This window comes from Crinia signifera, chromosome 8, assembly GCF_055691185.1.
Source record: "Crinia signifera chromosome 8, ASM5569118v1, whole genome shotgun sequence".
In the NCBI taxonomy this organism is placed as follows: domain Eukaryota; kingdom Metazoa; phylum Chordata; class Amphibia; order Anura; family Myobatrachidae; genus Crinia; species Crinia signifera.
Genome location: NC_139224.1, coordinates 17,004,298 through 17,023,103, shown reverse-complemented (window position 1 = coordinate 17,023,103; position 18,806 = coordinate 17,004,298). Strand labels below are relative to the sequence as shown.

General features: G+C 48.1%; 1 protein-coding gene across 2 annotated transcripts in view; it reads left to right on the top strand.

Moving 5' to 3' along the window:
- The first annotated feature begins 681 nt into the window (after nucleotides 1-681).
- Nucleotides 682-18,806, top strand: part of MST1R (macrophage stimulating 1 receptor) — a 45,203-nt gene continuing 27,078 nt past the window's right edge. Inside the window, exon 1 of one of the 2 annotated variants that reach the window (XM_083155844.1) lies at nucleotides 682-838. The gene's annotated coding sequence lies outside the window, so the exon portion shown is untranslated. Of the gene's footprint in view, nucleotides 839-2,487; nucleotides 2,508-18,806 lie in introns of those variants that run through there. The other variant, XM_083155845.1, reaches the window with a different exon arrangement.

The window sequence follows — 18,806 nt, the reverse complement described above, 5'->3', positions numbered from 1 at the left end:
TTCACTATGAGCTGCCTGTGCTCTGGGTGGAGTAATGTATTATAGAGAAGGAGGCACCAGTGTAATGTATTCCAGAGAAGGAGGCACCGGTGTAATGTGAGGCACAGGCAGGTAGGTGGACTCTCCGGGACATTGCACTATGAGCTGCCTGTAATCTGGGTGGAGTAATGTATTACAGAGAAGGAGGCATCGGTGTAATGTGAGGCACAGGCAGGTAGGTGGACTCTCCAGGACATTTCACTATGAGCTACCCGTGCTCTGGTTGGAGTAATGTATTACAGAGAAGGAGGCACCGGTGTCATGTGAGGCACAGGCAGGTAGGTGGACTCTCCGGGACATTGCACTATGAGCTGCCTGTAATCTGGGTGGAGTAATGTATTACAGAGAAGGAGGCACCGGTGTAATGTGAGGCACAGGCAGGTAGGTGGACTCTCCAGGACATTGCACTATGTGCTGCCTGTGATCTGGGTGAATGTATTACAGAGAAGGAGGCACCGGTGTAATGTGAGGCACAGGCAGGTAGGTGGACTCTCCAGGACATTGCACTATGAGCTGCCTGTAATCTGGGTGAATGTATTATTACAGAGAAGGAGGCACCGGTGTAATGTGAGGCACAGGCAGGTAGGTGGACTCTCCAGGACATTGCACTATGAGCTGCCTGTAATCTGGGTGGAGTTGTCTCTCTCCCTCCCTGTCTCACTTGATACTTCCCTACACTGGAGCCTCAGGGAACAATCTCCACCTCCTCCCAGTTCCCCGTCCCAGTCTAACCAGAAGTTCCAGTGAGTAGGAGAAGCAACAGCCGGACCCCGAGTCTCCCTGCACCTGGGCTGCCCAGGTAAGTGCCTCTGTGGTGTGTGTTGGGATTTGGGCTGAGTGCTCCTCTGTCCGGCTGGTTGCTGTTGGATATGGTCTGTGCTGCAGGAACACTCTAGGAAAGTGTATGTGATAGGGAAAGTGTATGTGATAAGGAAAGTGTATGTGATAAGGAATGCAGTACCTAAAGGCGGCTCCCTTTCCATAGAGCTGAAGAATGCTGCAATCACCTATGTACTGGACACCCTGTAGCTGGAGTACCGGCAGCAGCTGTGATTAATAGTCAGGCCTGAGGTATATTACGCTGCGCACCTATCAGTCAGTAACAGGAGCTCCAGCATCTTATGTTTTAGTATGTGCCTCCATGGGGTGCGAGGTGAAACCTTGCAATGCTGATGAATGTGACTGTCAGGCTCTGATGATCGCTGCGCAGTGATTCCACATATCGGGATAAGGAATCTCCCCAATCACCGCTCTATACACTCCCACATGTAAACACAGATGTCTGCAGCTCAAGGAGGGGTGCAGGCAGGGCCCCATGTAAAGATTCTGGGTCCCTGATAAACTGTGATTTTGAGGCCCCATCCTGAAAGAGAATTTGGAAAATGTTCCGTCTCTGTGTCCTGCAATAATTCTATGTTCTGGGTTGGAAGCAATAAAACATCACATTTGGTCTCTCTGGGGCGTATTCACATAGCTGCCTGACTTGTGCTGTATATCCCGGGTAAGTACCCGGAGTCATGCAGCTACTGCCCGCAGTTATCACCTCACTTATAATGAGGAGAAATATGATGTAAGTGAATAGATCTGGGCACACTCTGGAATCTGTGCCTTACCTATATGTTAGCCACGGGGCATGCCACGGAATATGGGGCTTATCTATACATTGGCCACGGAATATGGGGCACTCCACGGAATATGGGGCTTACCTATACGTTGGCCACAGGGCATGACACGGAATATGGGGCTTATCTATACATTGGCCACGGAATATGGGGTTTACCTATACATTGGCCACAGGGCATGCCGCAGAATATGGGGTTTACCTATATGCTGGCCACAGGGCACACCACAGTATATGGGGGCTTATCTGTACATTGGCCACAGGGCATGCCACGGAATATGGAGATTACCTATACATTGGCCACAGGGCATGCCACGGAATATGGAGCTTACCTATACATTGGCCACAGGGCATGCCACGGAATATAGAGCTTACTGTGGGATATAAGTAAACCTGAGCGGTAAGTCCTGCCCCATGGGGTGAGCTGGGGGTCCCAGTGGCTGCACGTGGGGTGCTAATTGTTCCTGTATAGTACTCATTGGATCTGTGTTACCGCAGGCCTGTGTGTCGGTGCTGTGCTGGTCCCCCGGCATGTGAGCGGACCGATGCCTGGCAGGCTGGCAGCCATATTGCCCACGTCAGACATGACTGGCACCGCAGCAATGCCGTCTACACGTGGACATGCGTTTTTTTTTCTATTTGTTTGGTGTCATTGTTGACACCTGTGCACGTGGCCCCCAATTAATGTACAGGGGCCCCTCGCATGACTTGCTTTTCTCGTTGTCCAAAGTATCAAGAAAAAATTGTGAAAACTCATGTCAACCTTTTCTTGTGTCAACCTTTTTTCAGTGTTGGACATTTTGGGGTCGTCCTATCATCCAGATACCGTGCCACGGGACCCCAAACGGTGTGTATCCACCCATAATGGCGGGGTATGGTGCCCTTACAGCCAGCAATAGATCTGATCCCCTCTTGGTGTGTACAGCTCCCAGTATTAGAATGTGGGGCCCGCTGGTGCACCCAGGGAATGGGTTAGACCAGTGCTTGGACTTGTAGTTCTTCTGCAGGTAGACAGCTGCCGAGTGTGCTGGGCCTTGCAGTCCTCCCAGAGCCCTTTATCATATGGCAGAAGGCATCTGTGTGTTACATGGTTGACCACCTGGTACCAGCTGGCACCGAGTATCCCAGAGGTGGAGATTGCAGGTCCCTGGGGGTGGGGGGCTGGTGGGATTGCAGGCCCTGGGGTGGGGGGCTGGTGGGATTGCAGGTCCCTGCGGAGTCACGTTCCCCTCTGCGATGTTTGCTTTATGTAATATCATTTCTGTGTCACCATCGGTAGCAGACACTCCTTTATTTACTTAGTTTCCCCGTAAGGCTGCATTTCCTCTGCACTAACAGCCGCGGTTATTACATAACTGCAGCCATGTACAGCAGAGGTCACCCAGACTGTTATGGCACTACAAGTAACAGCAGGCAACTTGTAATTCATAGGTTGTGCTTGGACATGTAGTTCCAGAGAAAGTGGATTGCTGGATGGGTTTGCTGATACTTATAGTTTCCCAGCACTTTCATAGTGTGTCTGGGGCGGTACACGTGAAACCATAATGCTGGTGTACTAAGGCGAGTGTGGGGGGTGGGGGGCGGTAGTAGAATGCCTGTATTATTTGTAGAATTGTCAGTGTGCTGGGACCTATGTAAATGCTGGACCTGTGGTCAGAGGCAGAACTCTGGGAGGCAATGGAGTCATCTGCCACCGGGCTCCTGCTCCCAAAGGGGCACCTCTCCCTCGGAGTTTAAATCAGTTATTTAAAAGCCAACGATATTGCTTCTGTGGCTGAGTTCTGAAATATATATATATGTTCTATCTATCTATCTATCTTCTGAACATAATATACATATTTTATATAAGTTATATAGGGTTGTGTGTGTACGTATGTGTGTGTGTGGGGGGGCACCAATATATATCTTGCCTCCGGGCAACTAGAACGAACTTACGCCACTGCCTGTGGTATCAGGTCAGGGAGAGCCCTATCGGCATCTGTCAGCAGAGAAAGGAAATACAGACACAGGAGAAAAGGAAGACACAGATACTCGGAGGCCGGGAAGTGAGGTCACGCTCACTGCCAGCAACTACAGTGCACTGAACCACTGCAGGGACACAGCAAGGTCTGGGTGCAATGCTGCTCGGCAATCTGTGACTAAGGGCCCAATTCAGACCACTAGCTGTGAGTGCTCGCAGCCCAGTGAGCAGGTAGCTGCTACCTGCCAAACGCATGCCCCCCTATGCCGTGGCTTATGAGTGGCTGGGCGGAGGCCTTCACTGGGCGATGCTCTGGCCTATGGGTGACTGGGCGGAGGTCTGCACTGGCCGATGCCGGGGCCTCTGGGTGCCTGGGCCGAGGCCTGCAATGGCCAGTGCCGTGGCCTCTGGGTGGCTGGCCGTGGCCTCTGGGTGGCTGATCAGAGGCCTGCACTGGCCGATGCCGTGGCCTCTGGGTGGCTGATCAGAGGCCTGCACTGGCCGATGCCGTGGCCTCTGGGTGGCTGGGCTGCGGGCTACCATAAGCTATGCTTAGCCCTGGGCCTTGCATTGCACACAGAGATTCTCCAGCTGTGACCCTGTCTGACATCCGGATGGTAATGACCTCGGCTAGAGATCACACTTTGTGCATTGTAGTACAGAGTCCACACTGCACATATGGGATCACTTATAGCAATTCCACAGTGACTGAGACCTGCTTCCTGAGCCTTATGGTGTGTACACACTTGTACAATGTGCATGAGATTTTGACTATATAGTCAAAATCTCATCTGGATCGCATGCAGATCGCACAGGTTTTAATCCTTGCGATCCTGATGCGCGCTCCCGTATCGCAGCCAGAAAGTCTTGGCTGCATAGATTATATAGTGCAGATCTGCACTATATAGTCTAAATTGTATGCAGATAGTCTGAATTGTAATATAGTCTAAATTGTACAAGTGTGTACACACCTTTAGACTGCTTATAGTTCGTACAAACCTTTAGCACAAATCTCAGTGTGTGTATGCCCTTAAGTGCTGCAAATGTTTTGCTATTTACTATTTGTGGGTCTCTTCCTAGTGATGTCACCGATCCCTAGTGACTGGAAAAAGGTGCACTCTCAGTGATGTCACTGGCTCCTAGTGACTGGATAGGCCACACTCTCAGTGATGTCACTGGCTCCTAGCCGCACTCTGTGATGTCACTGGCTCCTAGTGACTGGATAGGCCCACTCTTGGTGATGTCACTGGCTCCTAGTGACTGGATAGGCCCACTCTTGGTGATGTCACTGGCTCCTAGTGACTGAATAGGCCCACTCTTGGTGATGTCACTGGCTCCTAGTGACTGCATAGGCCTCACTCTCAGTGATGTCACTGGCTCCTAGTGACTGCATAGGCCTCACTCTCAGTGATGTCACTGGCTCCTAGTGACTGCATAGGCCGCACTCTCAGTGATGTCACTGGCTCCTAGTGACTGGACAGGCCGCACTCTCAGTGATGTCACTGGCTCCTAGTGACTTAGCAGGCCGCACTCTCAGTGATGTCACTGGCTCCTAGTGACTGGACATGCCGCACACTCAGTGATGTCACTGGCTCCTAGTGACTGGAAAGGCTGCACTCTCACTGATGTCATTGGGTTTTGGTTGGAATGTCTCCTCTGTTATTTACCTGGTCATGTCTGTTGCTCTGAGACCTGTTGCTCGTACCTTACTTGCAGAGCTCTTGTTTGTAACGTGCCGGGTGGGATGCGCTAAGCATGGTGTCCTGTCACTCTCAGAATGCATATCGGCCAAACGCCACATGCATGAAGACACAGGACACACAGGACAGCTCTTGCGGTAAGAGCCATATGTCCTATCTGTGTATTGGGGTACTGGGAGGGATCTAACTGGATCCCTCCCAGCTGGTAGGTGCGACAGAAGCCCATAAGCTACTATAGAGCATCGCCATTTAGATGTGCTTTGCCGGATTACGCCATATCACTATTCTAAGTGACACATTTATTGCCCACATGCGCCTGGATACTCAGCATCCCACTCTCACTCATATCCGATCGATGATGTCTAGATTAACAATCATGTGGTTGACAACTAATGGTCAAATGTTAGTTAGATGCCTAAACATAGTCGACAGTAAAAAAAAATCGATGCAAACAAAAGGTCGACGGGCAGTGACGAGGTCGACATGAGTTTTTCCAGATTTTTTGTTTTGTTTTTGTCGACCTGTTCATACTTTACCTTCCAAGTGCCTGAAGCACCTGTGTCAACAGACATAAAAATGTGAAAACTTCATGTCGACCTTATCACTGTCAACCACGTTCCCATCAACCATTTGCTTGCTTCGATCTTCTGTTATAGATTCACATTAATAAGACGTCTAATTAGAAGCGTTTGTCCAGTAGTGGGCGACCATGTGATTGTAAATGTAGACATTGCTGATCTTCTATAACAGGACCACTCACAGGTATTGCTGCATCCAGCTCCAACACTGGATCTAGAACCTCGTGTCTCCCATATCCCCATCTCACCACACACACTGACCTCTCTCAGGATCTCGTATCTCCATCTCACCACTACACGCTGACTTCTCTGAGGACCTCGTGTCTCCTGTATCTCCAGCTCACCATTACACGCTGTCTTCTCTCAGGATCTTGTGTCTCCTGTATCTTCAGCTCACCACTACATGCTGACCTCTCAGGACCTTGTGTCTCCTCTATCTTCAGCTCACCACTACATGCTGACCTCTCAGGACCTCGTGTCTCCTGTATCTTCAGCTCACCACTACATGCTGACCTCTCAGGACCTCGTGTCTCTTATATCTCCATCTCACCACTACATTCTGACCTCTCTCAGAGCCTCGTGTCTCCTGTATCTCCAGCTCACCACTACATGCTGACCTCTCTCAGGACCTCGTATCTCTATCTCACCACTACACGCTGACTTCTCTCAGGACCTTGTGTCTCCTGTATCTCCAGCTCACCACTACATGCTGACTTCTCTCAGTACCTCGTATCTCCTATATCTCCAGCTCACCACTACACGCTGACCTCTCTCAGCCTCATGTCTCCTATATCTACATCTCACCACTACACGATGACTACTCTCAGGACCTTATGTCTCCAGCTCACCACTACACGCTGACTTCTCTCAGGACCTCGTGTCTCTTGTATCTCCAGCTCACCACTACACGCTGACCTCTCAGGACCTCGTGTCTCTTATATCTCCATCTCACCACTACACGCTGACCTCTCTCAGCCTCATGTCTCCTATATCTACATCTCACCACTACACGCTGACCTCTCTCAGGACCTCTTGTCTACTGTATCTCCAGCTCACCTCTACACGCTGACCTCTCTCAGAGTCTCGTGTCTCCTATATCTACATCTCACCACTACACGCTGACCTCTCTCAGGACCTCATGTCTCCTGTATCTCCAGCTCACCACTACATGCTAACTTCTCTCAGGACCTCATACCTCCTGTATCTCCAGCTCACCACTACACGCTGACTTCTCTCAGGACCTTGTGTCTCCTATATCTCCATCTCACCACTACATTCTGACCTCTCTCAGAGCCTCGTATCTCCAGCTCACCACTACATGCTGACTTCTCTCTGGACCTTGTGTCTCCTGTATCTTCAGCTCACCACTACATGCTGACCTCTCAGGACCTCATGTCTCCTATATCTCCATCTCCCCACTACATTCTGACCTCTCTCAGAGCCTCGTATCTCCAGCTCACCACTACACGCTGACTTCTCTCAGGACCTCATATCTCCTGTATCTCCAGCTCACCGCTACACGCTGACTTCTCTCAGGACCTCGTGTCTCCTGTATCTCCAGCTCACCACTACACGCGGACCTCTCTCAGGACCTTGTGCCTCCTGTATCTCCAGCTCACCACTACACGCTGACTTCTCTCAGGACCTCGTATCTCCTGTATCTCTATCTCACCACTACACGCTGAATTCTCTCAGGACCTCGTGTCTCCTGTATCTCCAGCTCACCACTACACGCTGACTTCTCACAGGACCTCGTGTCTCCTGTATCTCCAGCTCACCACTACACGCTGACTTCTCTCAGGACCTCGTGTCTCCTGTATCTCCAGCTCACCACTACACGCGGACCTCTCTCAGGACCTTGTGCCTCCTGTATCTCCAGCTCACCACTACACGCTGACTTCTCTCCGGACCTCGTTTGTCCTATATCTCCAGCTCACCACTACACGCTGACCTCTCTCAGGACCTTGTGTCGCCTGTATCTCCAGCTCACCAATACACGCTGACTTCTCTCAGGACCTCATGTGTCCTATATCTCCAGCTCACCACTACATTCTGACCTCTCTCATGACCTTGTGTCTCCTGTATCTCCAGCTCACCACTACACGCTGACTTCTCTCAGGACCTTGTGTCTCCATCTTACCACTACACGCTGACTTCTCTCAGGACCTTGTGTCTCCATCTCACCACTACACGCTGACTTCTCACAGGACCTCGTGTCTCCTGTATCTCCAGCTCACCACTACACGCTGACTTCTCTCAGGACCTCGTGTCTCCTGTATCTCCAGCTCACCACTACACGCGGACCTCTCTCAGGACCTTGTGCCTCCTGTATCTCCAGCTCACTACTACACGCTGACTTCTCTCAGGACCTCGTATCTCCTGTATCTCTATCTCACCACTACACGCGGACCTCTCTCAGGACCTTGTGCCTCCTGTATCTCCAGCTCACCACTACACGCTGACTTCTCTCCGGACCTCGTGTGTCCTATATCTCCAGCTCACCACTACACGCTGACCTCTCTCAGGACCTCGTGTGTCCTATATCTCCAGCTCACCTCTACACGCTGACTTCTCTCAGGACCTTGTGTCGCCTGTATCTCCAGCTCACCACTACACGCGGACCTCTCTCAGGACCTTGTGCCTCCTGTATCTCCAGCTCACTACTACCCGCTGACTTCTCTCAGGACCTCGTATCTCTATATCACCACTACACGCTGACTACTCTCAGGACCTCGTGTGTCCTATATCTCCAGCTCGCCACTACATTCTGAACTCTCTCAGGGATTTTGCACCCCTCACACTAAGGGGCCTATTTACCAAAGGACATTGTATGTATTCTCTGAGAAGGGGCAATGAATAGCCTGTAGGGTAATTCCCTCCCCCCCCCCCCACCTTCAGAAACAAAACGTAATGCATTCCAAAGCTTGACACTAGTCATAACCTATGAACTACTTACCAGAAACGGGAATCATTACCAGGAGAGGGATCTGCATGATCCCTCCCTGGCAATGTCCAATCGCTCATGCACAGAAATGCGGCCGGCTCCCTGACCCTGGGTATAAGTTATGATAAGTGGCAGTGATGTCGGTGTTCACAGTAATCTGCATTCACCTTGCCTAAATGTGTACCTGTTTCAGGCTGCTGTTCCTGTGATTGGCTGTGTCCCCTGACCTTACGCCGGTGACATCTCAGCAACACAGCGCCTCTATTCATAAACTATTATTGAACTTTGGATGTTGACTGGGGAGATAGTGAGTAATTCAGTTCCTGCTGTAATTCTGCCGCCGTTCTGTAGAAGTGAAGCAATTCTCTGCCCTTATTCACCAGAGACTTGGCATGTTCTACCTCCGGGTGCTGGATGTTGTGGATTTTGCGGCAGGACGCTCTGGGTGGGTTCTTCGCGGATTCCCCTGTCTTGTTTTAGGTGCGACTCCCGTGCAGGAGTTTGCAGCAGCCTCTCATGCCCAGTAAAAGGAGCAAGCTGTCGTGTGACGGCCCCATAGCAGCCAGGACCTCGAGATCGGCGTCTGGAGGAGCAGAGGACACAAGATATTGGGATACGATAGTCACTCGGTTGGCCCTATAATGGCCGACATACATTGGGTCAACCAACTGAACACCTGAAATAGGTCGACATGGCTAAAGTCGACACAAACATTTGGTTGACAGTCAAAAGGACGACACGAGTTTTATGAGCCGACATGCGGTATTTCATGCCCTACCATCCACTGTGCCATGGTGCGATAATATATGGGCAGCGAGTCATGTCAGGAGACGCTGTAAACTTAGAGGGTGTTCGTGTCGACTATGTCGACACCCGGGACAAAAAAAAAAGTGAAAACCTCATGTAAACATTTTGACTGTCGACCTTCCAACCCTGTCAACCTATTTCAGGTTCAACCTTCAGTGGTGGACCCTATGACCCATGCCCCAATATAATGACAGGGAACCTCTGAGAAACCTGTCGCCTGGATCCACCAATAACAGGAGCAGAGATGACCTCAGTGCAGTGAGTGGGTCTTGTGGGAATTCCCTGTGTGTAATGGTTTCACGTCACGGAGAGGGATACATTCCCCAGAGCTTGTCCAGCCCCACCCTGAGGGCATGTATTATTGTAGCCAGGAATGCAGGAAGGGCCGTGGCCGCAGGTGATGGGGATCTGCCAGTTACTAGACACCAGTCATCCAGGTAGTGTATACAGAGGTGTGTTCCTGCAGCTGTGTGCACTAGTGTATTCAGAGGTGCGTTCCTTCAGCCGTGTATACAGAGGTGCGTTCCTGCAGCCGTGTGCACTAGTATATACAGAGGTGCGTTCCTGCTGCCGTGTGCACTAGTGTATACAGAGGTGCGTTCCTGCTGCCGTGTTCACTAGTGTATACAGAGGTGCGTTCCTGCTGCCGTGTGCACTAGTGTATACAGAGGTGCGTTCCTGCAACTGTGTGCGCACTAGTGTATACAGAGGTGCGTTCCTGCAACTGTGTGCACTAGTGTATACAGAGGTGCGTTCCTGCAACTGTGTGCACTAGTGTATACAGAGGTGCGTTCCTGCAACTGTGTGCGCACTAGTGTATACAGAGGTACGTTCCTGCAGCCGTGTGCACTTGTGTATACAGAGGTGCGTTCCTGCAGGCATGTTGCACTAGTGTACACAGAGGTGCGTTCCGGCATTTACGGTGCACTAGTGTATACAGAGGTGTGGTCCTGCCTTCATTCTAGGGTTAATTTTTGTTGGGAGCCAATTAGCCTACCAGTATATTTGTGGATTTGTAAAGTGTTAGTTATCAGTGTTAGTTATTCCAGTATTAGTTATCACAGTGTTAGTACAGTGTTAGTTATTACTGTATTAGTATCAGTGTTATACCAGTGTTAGTACAGTATTATTTATCAATGTTATTACAGCAATAGTTATCACCGTGCTAGTACAGTATTAGTTATTATCAGTGTTATCACAGTGTTCGCAGTGTTAGTACAGTACTAGTTATTATCACTGTTAATTATTACAGTACTAGTTATCAGTGTAAGTACAGTATTAGTTATCAGTGTTAGTACAGTATTAGTTATCAGTTATTTATTACAGTATTAATTATCAGTGTTAGTACAGTATTCGTTATTATCAGTGTTAGATATTACAGTGTTAGTACAGTATTAGTTATCAGTTAGTATGTATTAGTTGTTAGTTATTATCAGTGTTATTCTCAGTGTTAGTACAGTATTAGTTATCAGTGTGTGTGCAGTCTTAGTTATTAATTATCACGATTATTACAGTGTTAGTATAGTATTAGTTATCACAGGGCTAATACAGTGTTAGTTATTATCACAGTGTTACTTATTATTAGTGTTCAGTGTTTTTTTTATCAGTGTTAGTACAGTGTTAATAATGATCAGTGTTAGTACAGTGTTAGTTATTATCACAGTGTTAGTTCTGTGTTATCACAATATTAGCACAGTGTTAGTTAGTATCACAGCGATAATACAGTGTGAGTTATTATAACAGTGTTAGTGATCAGTGTTAGTACAGTGTTAGTGATCAGTGTGATTACAGTATTATCACAGTGTCAGTTAGCACAGTGTTAGTTATTATCAGTGTTAGTTCAGTGTTATTATCAGTGTTAGTACAGTGTTAGTTCAGTGTTATCACAATATTAGCACAGTGTTAGTTATTATCACAGTGTTAGTGCAATATTAGTTATCACAGTGTTAGATCAGAGTTATCACAATATTAGCACAGTGTTAGTTATCACAGCGATAGTAGAGTGTTAGTTATTATCACAGTGTTAGTGCAGTATTAGTTATCACAGTGTTAGTGATCAGTGTTATTACAGTATTATTATCACAGTGTCAGTTAGTACAGTGTTAGCTATTCCAGTATTACTAGTTTGGGAGTAGTTACAGTCATTATGCTGCAGGTTACAGAGTAATTAGGTGACTGTATAATTGTTTAGGTAGTATTTTATAGTAACTGTACCAGTAATTATATAGCGCCCGGCTGCCCAGCTGCCCAGCATTTGCCATTTAGAATCTGGACAAGAAGGCATACAGAATGGTGGCATGCTAACAATAAGGGGCATTGCTATTTGGAAGAGATGTACTAAGGCTTGGCGAGAAATAAAGTACTAGCCTTCTGCTCCTAGCTGCCATGTTACAGGGTGGGTATGACAAATGGCAGTTAGGGTTTGTGGGTTGGTACTTTATCACTTTACAAGGCTTAGTACATCTTGCACAGGGACCGTACCACTGTCACAGGACAGCTGACATGTAACACACTGATCCCTCGTGGACTCTACATCTCTGCAATGTAAGGAATCTGTTTCAGGGCGCGGGGTCCTTATAGTGTCTGCAATACAGGGACGTATAGAGCCTGGGGTACTCTGCCCCCTCCATCCTGCCGGTGGGAACCCTTCTCCCAATCTGTGCAGTAACTGGTATGATTGCGGCATGTGCCAGTGTGGTTTTCTGGAATTAGTGTCGGGCATGGTGCCACATTATGCTACATCTACTCCTGGAGCCGCGCCCGCTGTGCCTGGTATGCTACATGTACACCTGGAGCCGTGCCCGCTGTGCCTGGTATGCTCTATGTCCCTACTTCCTCTCCTGGCAGTTAGAGGAGTATTGATGTACATTTTGACCTTGTCAGTATTTTTACCGTCGGTCAATGGTTGTCAGTATTTTTAATGTAGGTAAATTGACCGCATTATTTATTTATATATATATATATATATATATATATATATATATATATATATATATATATATATATATATATATATATATATATATATATATATATATATATATATATATATATATAGGAACATATCTACCCGGCACTCTGCTTGTGTAATCAGGTAACTTGCTGCGGTGCCATCCAAGGAGCATAGGAGATCCAATATACCATAGGAAGAAGGCGGCACTCTCACAGGCTTGATTCAAATTTTAAAAGTCCTTTATTGCAGCGGTCCTACGCCGTTACGGAGTTACCTCCGTCATCAGGGACACAATAGCATGCACAAAATACCAACATTAAATACAAGAAAGCAAACATTTAACACACCCCCCATGTCACTCCCGATTGGCCACACACTCACCCTCCCCCGTCAGCATCCCGCCGCACACCTGTCAGCCCATAACACGATCAGCCTGCAGTAACACACCGGGCGGGGAGCACGTCACTCTCACTGACCTGCTCTTCCGCACCACGTGACCGGACAGGCCGCATCGCGCCATTGGACGATCCACATGCGCGTCATCAATGCTAGACGGAGAATGAACGGGCGCAGAGTATGACCTAATCGGTATCTATGGAAACAATAAACAAACATAAGTAAACTGAATAAAATAACGATCGGCAACGATCTATAGTATAAAAAACATAAAATATAGTATTAACGTTTGCACAGCAATCCATTCAATCTGAAAATATCCCTACACAGGTAGGATAAAGCATGTTATGCAGGCATTTACGTATAATATATAACATGTTACGCAAGACAGCATAATAGAAGGGCATACATTGGACAACATGATTACATTCTTTCTATATATTCCTGAAATGTTACAAAAGCAGGCCTACAGTATAGCAAGGTGGAACTAAATAAAACACTGGAGCCCCAGCGTCTCATTCAGACCACCAGGAGACATAGTCCCCAAGGAGAAGATCCAACGGCTCTCTCTCTGGAGAAGAACTTTATTCCTATTCCCCCCTCTAATGGACAGAGGCACGTGATCAATGATCATAGTGCGTATAGAGGCCACACTGTGTTTGAATAGTAAACAGTGACGAGCCACTGGTTGGTCACTGTGTCCACTGGATTGGGCTTGGTGGATAGAAGACCTATGTAGGGCCATGCGCTCCTTGAATGTGCGCTGGGTTTTCCCCACATAGGTCAAACCACACGGGCAAGTCAAGGTGTAAATAATGTAAGATGAAGAACAAGTTAAGGGAAACTTAATGTAGATTTTATAACCTTTATGAGGGTGTGTAAAAAAGTTCCCCACTGCCATTGACCTACACGTGGTGCACCCAAGACACCGAAAGCATCCATTCTTTCTGGACAAGAAGTGCTGACCTGGATTTTTCTTATCCCAACCAGTGATGTCATATTTGACAATTCTATCCTTGATGCTACTCCCCCTGGTGTAACTGGGGAGCACCCTGGAATTGTGTAAAAGCGGCAAATCTTTATCAGTGGAGACCATAGGCCATAGCTGCTTAACCTTTTTGGTTTTTTGCTCAGACCCAACTGAATATCGATTGACCCAGGGAACACGTTTAGTCATGTTATCTGCGGGCGGACTAGGTTTGGATTGCAAAAGTTGTTCACGGGGCATGGCAAGTACTTTTTCTTTCAAAATATTCAATTCACATCTAGAATACCCCCTTGATATAAATTTTTCCACCATGGCTTGTAATGCGGTGGGGACCTCTTCAGGGTTCGATGTTATCCTTTTAACACGTAATAACTGTGAATAAGGGAGCCCTTTACGGAGGGGGGTAGGATGGAAACTTTCATTTCTCAATAATGTATTTCTATCAGTCGCTTTCACGAATAAGGAAGTGCTGATTACAGCATCCCTCTTCGATATGGCGACGTCCAAGAATTGTACATTATCAGTACTCATGGTGTACGTGAACCCGACCACACTGCCACTGTGGGCGTGGTCCGCAAACACCTGCTCCAAACTTTCTTTGTCCTGGTTCCAAAAAATCAGGAGATCGTCAATGTAGCGTTTGTATACCAACACCTCAGATCTCAAAATACCATCCCTGAAAAACATGTTCTGTTCAACGTGATGCATAAAGGCATTGGCATATGCCGGGGCCACTGCTGACCCCATGGCACAGCCTGCCACCTGTAGATAGAATTTACCTTCAAAGAGGAAATAGTTCCTAGTTAACACAAAAGTCAACAAAATCATGAAAAACTCAATGGGGGGACCCATGTATTCCGTGTCACCTGAAATCAGCAACCGTACCGCCTCCACACCTGCATCATGGGGGATACAGGTGTAGAGGCTGGTGACGTCCGCCGTACACATGACACAATCATTATCCAGTACATTTAATCCTGAAAGATTATCAAGAATCGATAAAAGGGTAGTGGTATCTCTTAAATAGGATTTCAACCTCTGGACACAAGGATTCAAAATTGTGTCCAGATACACGGCCACCGGGTGCATCAAGGACCCCCTGGACGAAATAATAGGTCGTCCTGGAGGATGCAGAGGGTCCTTGTGCACCTTCGGTAGGGTGTAAAACAAAGGTACCACAGGGTACTCAACCGTCAAAGCTTGTTTAAATTCCACATCAAGGTACCCATCTCTAACAGCAGTATTCAGAATCATATCTAACTCCTGTTTAAATACAACAGTAGGATTTTTGGCAAGGAGCTTGTAAGTCTTGGAATCCCCCAACTGTCTGAGGCACTCAGACCTATAGTCTTGGAAGTCCTGAACAATTACAGCACCCCCCTTATCTGCATTACGCACAATTATGTCCCTCCTTTTAGCCAGATTATTCAAAGCCAGTTGTTGTGGCATGGACAGATTATACCTGGTATGTGTGCGGACCGACTCCACCGCACCCAGCTGATCCATCATCCTGGTAAAAGTCCTCACCGAGGGACTAATGGAAGGGGGGTCAAACCTCGACCGGGGGGGCGATCTTTTTTAACTGTTCAGGTAAGGTCACTTTATCCACAGTGGGAGCAGCAGGGGTGGTTTTACCAAAATGTTCTTTTAAACGTAACGTCCGATGGAGTTTATACGTATCCACCTTCCACTGGAATGCATCTGCTTTGATGGTGGGGACGAAGGATAAACCTTTAGCCAAGACTTCAATCTCTGTTGTAGTTAGTGGTACTTTGGACAGGTTAAAAACTAAATTCTTGCTTTCCTCGGTGGACGAGTGCTTACTCTGACGGCGGTTTTGCCCTGCCCTCCTCGTCCTCTTCCTTTGTGACCAGTTGCTGCAGTCCCAGTTGGCACCCCTAAAGGGACACCTGCAGTATTGGAGATGGAACAAGAGGACTCACTTTCACTCTGGGAGGTACTCGATCCTTGATTAGAGTGCTGGAATCTCTGTGGCTTGCGTCGGCCATAATTCGGGCGTCCGCCCTCTTGGAAGTTGCCAGCATTAAGCCACGGATACACCCTCCGTTGATCATAGTCAAGCTGAACTTTTTTTACCTTTTCTTTTTTAAAGGCTATAAGGTCATGCCTGTATTTGTCCATCTGGGTTTGAAGTTTATCAAGCCAGTTATTATGGCTGTCCTGAGTAAACGTAATGGAGTGAGCTGTCTCAAAAGTAGTGATTTGTTGCTGCAGATCTTTTTGCTCCCTAGTGGCTTCTTCGATAACCAGCAGGAGCAAATCTTGGGAGCATTTATTCAAGACACCAATCCAACGTCGGCAGAAGGCGATGTTATACCTGCCAATCGTTGGTGTGTTTTTAACTCTAAATCCCCTGGGAATCTGTTTTCTGCGATAATAGTCAGATAAACTGACACTGTGGCACATAAAGTCACATTCCCTTTGTTTCAACCGCAGTAACTGATTGTACAGAACATCAGGGGTTAAAGGTAAGGAGACATCCTCAAACTGCTGCTTTGATAATATAGCTTCAGCGTCAGCATCACTTAAACTCACCGCTTCACTCAGGTCTAATCTCATAAAGTCCAAAGCCTCATCCAGAAGCTGGCTTGCAGCCATTGTTGCGTGCAAACGTTATTACAATAAGAAACAAGAAGGTGTTCTATATGGAGAAACACTCACTTCCAGCTTCCATAAAAACAGTCCCGGACATACAAGGGGAAATTTTATCAGCACAAGTCTTTGGATATAGGTGCCATGGAAAGACTAATCCAGCATAAAGGAGCCACGTGGTGCGGAAGAGCAGGTCAGTGAGAGTGACGTGCTCCCCGCCCGGTGTGTTACTGCAGGCTGATCGTGTTATGGGCTGACAGGTGTGCGGCGGGATGCTGACGGGGGAGGGTGAGTGTGTGGCCAATCGGGAGTGACATGGGGGGTGTGTTAAATGTTTGCTTTCTTGTATTTAATGTTGGTATTTTGTGCATGCTATTGTGTCCCTGATGACGGAGGTAACTCCGTAACGGCGTAGGACCGCTGCAATAAAGGACTTTTAAAATTTGAATCAAGCCTGTGAGAGTGCCGCCTTCTTCCTATGGTATATATATATATATATATATATATATATATATATATATATATATATATATATATATATATATATATATATATATATATATATATTTGGCTACATCTGTCACTCAAAGTGTGTCTGGAGCTATAACGCTGACTCACATGACAGAGAACCAGCCCAGTGAGCCCACAGACAGTGCCAGACACCCTCTGTCTCTCCATGTTACACAGCAAAGACACAGCTACACACCAGACACACCAGGTGAGCGCCCCACACCTCCATACCTCCCAACATGACCCTCTCCAGGAGGGACAGAATGCTCTGTTTGTGGACTTCCATCTTAATTTATGATTGTCATCACCTGTAATTTTAAACAGGGTAATTGATAAGAAAGGTGTTTAAGCACAGGTGATGGTAATCCATAAATTAAGAAGAAAGTCCAGAAACAGAGCAATGTGTCCCTCCTGGAGAGGGTCATGTTGGGTATGCACCTCCCTCCCTCCCCCCCCCCCCCCCCATATTCACGGCATCCCCACGATTAAATGGCACATGCAAAACACTGACATGGCTATGGTCGACAATGAAAAAGGTTGACAAGATTTATTTTTCACATTTTCAATGTTTTCATATTCATTCTCATGTGTCGACATGGACACCAATGAAGTGCCACACTTATGTCAACATTTACATGTGTTGACCTTTCTGTGTTGATTTTTTCTTGTGGCGATTCGCGGCACCCCCTGCGACCCCCCTCCCGCGATTTGCAGCACACCCCCCGCAATTCGCGGCACCCCCGGTGACTCCCGCGATTCGCGGCCCCACCCCGTGACCCCCCCCCTCATGCGATTCGCGGCACCCCGCGACCCCCCCTCCCACGATTCGCGCCAACCCTCCGGGCCCCCCCCTCCCACGGTTCACGGTGCCCCCCACGACCCCCCCCTACCGCGATTCCCCACCCCTGACCCCCCCCTCCTGTCATTGCGGCAACCCCCTGCCCCCGCGACCCACCCTCCCGCGATTCACTGCAACCCCCCGCACCCCCCCATCCCACGATTCGCGGCACCCACACCCCCCCCCCCCGCGACCCCCCCTCCCGCAATTCACAGCATCCACCCACGAACCCTCCTCCCGTGATTCGCGGACACCCCTCACCTCCTCCCCCCCCACCCCCGCGCGATTCACGGCAACCCCAGGATTAAATGGCACATGCAAAACACTGGCACGGCTATGGTCGACATGAGTTTTTGAAGATTTATTTTTCTTTTTTTGAATGTTTTCATATTCATTCTCATGTGTCGACATGGACACCGATGAAGTGCCACACTTATGTCAACATTTACATGTGTTGAACTTTGATTTTTTTCTTGTAGCAATTTTTTTCCAGTGACAACTATGAACTATGTGCACGTCAACCTAGACATCATCAACCAATTCTTTGTAGAATATATAACACCTGTTCAGTTTTACTGTAGGTGTTTTAAGTCAGACCTTTTACTGCTACTATTACTGTTTATGTAAATGCATTCTGAATGACAGCAACATCCTACCATCCTTCTACAAGAATATCTAACCAACTAGGTGATTCATCGCGCCCCGTGCCCCCCCCTCCCGCAATTCGCGGACCCCCCGCGCACCCCCCCTCCTGCGATTCGCAACCCCCCTCGCGCAATTCACGACCCCTCCCACGCTTTGCGGACCCCCGCCGTCTCCCGCGATTCGCCGACACCTGCGCCCCCTCCTTCCCTTGATT